This window comes from Cornus florida, unplaced genomic scaffold (assembly GCF_030987335.1).
Source record: "Cornus florida cultivar Cherokee Brave unplaced genomic scaffold, ASM3098733v1 CherokeeBrave_3.0.0_Hap2_Chr01, whole genome shotgun sequence".
NCBI classification, from domain to species: Eukaryota; Viridiplantae; Streptophyta; class Magnoliopsida; order Cornales; family Cornaceae; genus Cornus; species Cornus florida.
This window is the reverse complement of record NW_026775571.1, coordinates 81,967,040-81,973,606: the sequence shown is the minus strand read 5'-3', so window position 1 is coordinate 81,973,606 and position 6,567 is coordinate 81,967,040. Positions and strand designations below refer to the sequence as shown.

General features: G+C 36.8%; 1 non-coding gene and 1 pseudogene across 1 annotated transcript; both read left to right on the top strand.

Moving 5' to 3' along the window:
• Window positions 1-1,832: 1,832 nt before the first annotated feature.
• On the top strand, window positions 1,833-1,939 carry LOC132283534 (small nucleolar RNA R71). Its single transcript, XR_009472055.1, has one exon. It is a non-coding gene; the product is annotated as a small nucleolar RNA R71 (small nucleolar RNA).
• A 4,224-nt stretch (window positions 1,940-6,163) lies between these two features.
• LOC132283951 (small nucleolar RNA R71) lies at window positions 6,164-6,262 on the top strand (annotated as a pseudogene).
• The last annotated feature ends 305 nt before the right edge of the window (window positions 6,263-6,567 follow it).

Genomic DNA, 6,567 nt, shown 5'->3' with positions numbered 1-6,567 from the left:
TGAGTTGGTGGTTGGATTAATGATATTCAACTTCACCTTCATGTGGCCAAATGAGATTTTCATTATCCCCATCCTACAATTAATATTGGCATTTGTGGTTGCCAAGAAAGGATAGCCAAGGATAACGGGAATTTGGCTCCTAGGATTTAGAATCGGTTCCGTGTCAATGACAACGAAATCAACGGGGAAAAAGAATTTATCAATCTTAATCAACACGTCCTTAATGATACCCTTAGGCTTTTTGATAGATCGGTCGGCAAGTTACAAAACCATCGACGTCGGTTTCAATTCTCCTAAGCCTAATTTGACATATATCGAGTATAGAAGAAGGTTAACACTTGCTCCTAAATCAAGGAGAGCTCGATTAATGACATGGTCACCAATGATGCATGAAGTGGTAGGTGAACTGGGGTCCTTAAACTTTGGAAGAATGTAATGCTGCAAAATTGAGCTTACTTACTCGGTTAAGACCACTTTCCTAGGTGTTTGGCTTTTGGTCTTCCTCTTTTGGGTGCAAAGATCTTTCAAGAACTTGGCATAAGCCGAAATTTGCTTAATTGCATCCAAAAACGGAAGATTAACTTTCACTTTCCCAAACACTTCCATGATTTCATTTGTTTTGGCCTTTTGCTTATCAATTGAAATGGATCATTTTAAGGTATCCGGAAATGGAGCTTTTGGTTCAAAAACCTTTTCCAAAATTTTCTTTGAAATTTCTTCAACACAAGAAGTTTTGAAATCACTTTGCTTCAAATCACTTTTTAACATTTTCTCATTTAAATGGTCATGCATATGCAATGAATGAAGAATAGGATATGAAACGGGACGGGTATCAACTTGTGGTTGCACCAGTTCACTCTTTTCATTGGACATACCCACTTGGTTGTCCATAATCTTCCTACTTCTCAAGGTCATAACTGCATTGACATACTCTATTATGTTACCTTCTGATGAGGAATGAGTCTCCACAATACATTGTTACTTTGGTGGGGCATTCAAAGGCATTTTTCTTTTCTCTCTTACATTCAAAGTGCTAGCTATTTGCCCAACTTGGGTTTCTAGCTTTGCAATAGATTGAGAGTGAGAATGAAACAACTGTGTGTTTGCCTCTAAAGTGCCCAAAGCTGTTAAAACTTCTTCCTCAAAAATGGGAATCCTAGCATTTCCTTGAGAATATGATTGATTAGGAAAATGAGAAATTGAAAATTAGTTTCCTTGTGATTGATATGGTCTATATCCTTAGGATCCTTGGCCTTGCATTGGAGGTGGAATATACTTCCCATGAAAACCACCTTGGGAAGGGTTTGAGCCCTCCCCTTAGAGAGAAGTTTGGGTGATTTCTCCAACTAGAATTGTAATGGTTGCCATAAGGATCGTTCCCTTGATTGATAAATGTTGCATTGACTTGTTCATGATGTTCAATTTGCACATGTCCATGAGGACAATGGGAAGAAGAATGTAGAACACTAGAACAAGTCATACATGTCTCATTAGATGCATAATGAGAATGGCTAGGGAAGGAAAATACTTGAGTCGCCGAGTTTTGGTTGATCAAGAATTGATCAAACCTTTGAGATAAGGATTTCATTTTGGCGGTAATTTTATTAGAGTGGTCGACTTGATGTAAGCCAACACTTTTCCTACCACTAGAATTCATACCATTATTTGAAGATAAAGTTCGATGCAAAGAGTTTTTACTCATGCTTTCATAAAGACGCCACACATTATCCTCATGCCTATCAATGTAAGAGCCACCAATGGAAGCATCAACCATACCTTTGTAATTGTCTGATAAACTCTCAAAGAAATATTGAACTAATTACCATTTGGGCATGTCATGATGTGGACACTTCCTAAGCAATTCATTGAAACGTTCCCATGCCTCATGAAATGTTTCCCCATCCCCATGTGAAAACTATCTAATAGAAGTTCTCATGGCATTGGTCTTAAAAACTAGATAGTATTTCTTCAAGAACTCTTATTGCATTTCGGCCTAAGAAGTTATTGAAAAAGGCCTAAGATTGTTAAACCAATACTTTGCCTTGTCTTTGAGGGTGAATGGAAAAAGTTTAAGCCTTAAGACCTCTTCCGGTATGTCCGCGTAACTTACGGTGGAACATACTTCAAGAAACTCATCCAAATCCTTCTAAGGTTCTTCACTTGGAAGCCCATGATAATTAGGAAGCATTTGAATGGTTTGTGGTTTGATTTCATAGTGGTGTGCTTTAAATGGTGGCAATTGAATGCATGTGGGTGCATTATATTCATTAGGCACCTAGCAATCTTGTAAAGTAAGGGGAGGATTAGCAATTGGAGGTGCAACATAGGCACCTTGATTTCCTTAGACAGTGGGAGGTTGTGGAGCATACATTGGCTTTGGCATTCCCAATGGAACTTAGCCTTGTTATTGTGATTGGTGAATGAATGGCCTAAGCATGCCTAATGGAATTTGTATGTTTTCATGATGCACATTGGGATAGAGGATACCTTGTTGGTCTATGTGACCAAGGTCTTTTACATGCTCTCCATTATGGTCTTCCATTGATGAAATGGATTGACTAGAACTTCCTCTTCCCCTAGGATTGCGAACTACAGATTCAAGATGAAAATTAAGAGGGACAAGAGTAGGTTTCAATGATCTACAACCATGTATGCATAAGCAAAACACAACAAGCAACAATGAATGAGCAATCACTTCACATTCACAATAAATCAATCAACAAACTTCCTCCACATAACATGATCCCATACTCCCATGCGTTAAACAATAAGCAAAGAACAATAAAATGCCTCCGCGTGGGCCGATGATTTAAGTAGAGATTGAGTTAAGAAAGAGCTCACAAAGGGTCCTTTAGCACTTCAAAAAAAATTTCAGTTTTAGTCTTACAAATTTTTTTAGATTTTAGCTTTTTTCTTTGCTTTGCTTAGCTCCTTTACTCGAATGCTCCTTTGCTCACTTCTCTAGCCCAATGCACCTAGTTAAACAAGAACCAACACAATAAGTAATCAAAATAAAAATGAAAATAAAGTAAAAACACAATCAAAAGAGTACTAATTCCTAATTGATTACACCAATACGACGTTGCCTTCAATTAATCCTCGGCAACGGTGCCAAAAACTATGGTGTGGCCATCGTTCTACCACATAGCTTAAGAAAGTGCATTAAGGTGAGATGCCAAGTTTTAAATTTATAAATGTCACTACTACCTTTCACTAAAAATATAGTTAGGGTAAGTAGGGATCGTCCCAAAGGATTAGTGGGTCATATTAGTTGTGAAATCAAGATTAGGGTTAGTAGGTCAAGTGATCAAAAGATTAGTTGGTTGAATTATGCTAAAATGCAATTTAAACTAAAGTAAACAACAATGCAATAGAGAGAGAATAAGAGAGAGAAAGATCTTGGGGTTTAGAGATCACTACTAAGCATAGTTTTTCTACACCCTTAATGAATAATTAATGAGGGGAAAACATATGTTGCAATATTGGTGTGTGTGTGTTTGGTTGTTTCAATTAGCACGGATGACAATAAAGTATAAATTGTTTAAGTAACATAGTAAAAAGCACAATATATCAAAGTAAGCCATTAATCCTTCCATTAAGCTCACAATCCAAACATATCATAAGGTTAGAGACATATACTACTTGCATTCAAAAGCATAGAACATCAAACAACAAGCATGGATTGTCCTCCCATTTATGAAATTAAGGCATCTACACTACAACTAAGCTAATAACATGAAATTAAACTAATTAAACTAAGGGAAAGGCACAATCCATCAAGAAATGAGTATAAACCATCAAATAAATTACAAGAGCATTCTATTAAGCATTATGTCTTGACAATCTCTAGATCTATAGCATTAATACACATAGACATGCATCAATAACACAAAAGCTAGAGATAAACACATGAACATCTATTCTAGCATACATAAACATATGGATATAACGAAATGGTCAATTAGAAGCATTAAACCACATAAATCATTGAATAAACAAGATCTATGTATATATAAATGTCAAAACATGTATTACAACACAAATCCCCTCAAAAATATATAAATTAAGATGTAGAAAGCATGCTTAGGGCTAACTCTAGCCCCAAAAGGATGTCTAGCTACTCATGGATGTGGTCCTCCAACCCTCAAGGGCAAGTTCCATGGTAGAAATTTGCTCCTCTTCTTGGTTGATGACGAACTCCAAGCTTGTGTCTCTAGCCTCCCCTCTTCTTTTTTACCTCACTAAGAATTCTCTAATGTCTAAAGATGATGTGTGTCTCCCTCTAAAAAGTAGTTCAAGTCCCTATATAGGTAGGTCAAAATATCACCCAAAATGACCTAGGCTCATACATCAATATTCCTCCCAATGATTGGATATGAGACAACTTTTTATGTATTGGAAAATTAATTAAGTCGCACTTGGAGAAGTTTGATCGATCGAACCTTGGCTTTGATCGATTGAACATGGCTGAGATCTATCAAACTTTTGTGGGATCGATCCACCTTGGCAGCGCCTTTTTGGATAAAGACAAATCTAAGATATTTTTGGCAAAGAGACAAAAGTGGTAGGTGGGGTGGTACAATTGGATAAGATGGAATCTTTTCAATCGATCTGAAGAAAGTTGGATCGATCGAACATTATGGGATCTTTGGATAAGGACAAAATAGCTCAGATCCATCTTGCAGTGTTAAGATCGATCAAAGTTGGACCGATCAAAGAGATTCTCTGATTGATCGAACATGTTGAATTTTCACCACTTGCTTCCTTTTGCTTCCACTTTGCTCATTTCTTTGATTAATCTCAAGATTGCGTCAATTTTACTCTTATTTGGCTGAATTCGCTTATTTTGGGGATAAGTGCCTGAAAACGAAAATAACACGAAATCAATCTAAAATAGGAAAATAAGATAGATAAAGGTTCTAGAATACCTAAGCTTAAGGGGTTTAAATGCGCACTTTTCAACGCTCATCAAGCTTTTGGTTCAAAAACCTTTTCAAAATTTTTCTTTGAAGTATCTTCAACACAAGAATTTTTAAAAATATTTTGCAATTCTTTCTTTTCAAAATCACTTTAAAAATCACTTTTCAACACTTTCTTATTTGAATGATCATGCATATGCAATGAAGGAGGAATAGGATGTGAAACAGGACGGGTGTCAACTTGTGGTTGCACCGGTTCATTTTTTTCATTGGACATACCCACTTGGTTGTCCACAATCTTCCCACTTCTTAAGGTTGCCATTGCATTGACATGCTCAATTGTGTGACCTTCCGATGAGGAATGAATCTCCATAACACACTGTTGCTTAGGTGGGGTATTCAAAGGCATTTTCCCTTGCTCTTTAGCATTTAGAGTGCTTGCTATTTGCCCTAATTGGGTTTCTACCTTTGCAATAGATTGAGAATGAGAATAAAACAATTGAGTGTTCGCCTCTAGAGTGCCTAAAGCAGTCAAAACTTTCTCTTCAAAAGCGGGACTCCTAGAATTTCCTTGAGAATATGATTGATTTGGAAAATGAAAATTAGAGAATTGGTTTCCATGTGATTAATATAATCGATATCCTTGGGATCCTTGGCCTTGCATTGGAGGTGGAATATACTTCCCTTAAAAACCACCTTGGGAATGGTTTAAGCCTTCCCCTTGGCTTTTCTAAGAGAAGTTCGGGTGATTCCTCCAACTAGAATTGTAGTGATTGCCATAAAGATTGTTCCCTTGATTAACAAATGCTGCATTGACTTGTTCATGATGCTCATTTTGCACATGTCCATGGGGACAATTGGAAGTAGAATGTAAAACACTTGAATAAGTCATACATGTCACATTAGGTGAATGATAAAAATGGTTAAGGGAGGAAGATACTTGGTTCGCCAAATGTTGGTTAATCAAAAATTGATCAAACCTTTGAGATAAGGATTTCATCTCGGCGGTTGTTTCATTAGAGTTGTCGACTTGATGTAAGCCAACATTCTTCCTTCCACTTAAATTTCTACCATTCTTAGAAGATAAGGATCGATATAAAGAATTCTCACTTATGCTTTCATAAAGACGCCACACATCGTTCATATGCCTATCAATATAAGAGCCACCCATGGAAGCATCAACCATTTCTTTATGATTATCCGATAAACTCTCAAAGAAGAATTCAACCAGTTGTTATTTAGGCATGTCATGATGTGGACACTTCCTAAGCAATTCATTGAATCTTTTCCATGCCTCATGAAACATTTCATCATCCCCGTGTGAAAACTCTCTAATTGAGGTTCTCATGGCATTGGTCTTAGAAACTGGATAGTTCTTCTTCAAGAACTCTTGTTGCATTTCCGCCCAAGAAGTTATCGAAAAAGGCCTAAAATTGTTGAACAAATATTTTTCCTTGTCTTTAAGGGTGAATGGAAAAAGTTTAAATCTTAAAACCTCTTCTGGCATGTCCGTGTATCTCACGGTGGAACATATTTCGAGAAACTCATCCAAATGCTTGTAAGGTTCTTCACTTAGAAGTCCATGGTAGTTAGGAAGCATTTGAATGGTTTGTGGTTTGATCTCATAGTGATGTGCTCTAAATGGTGG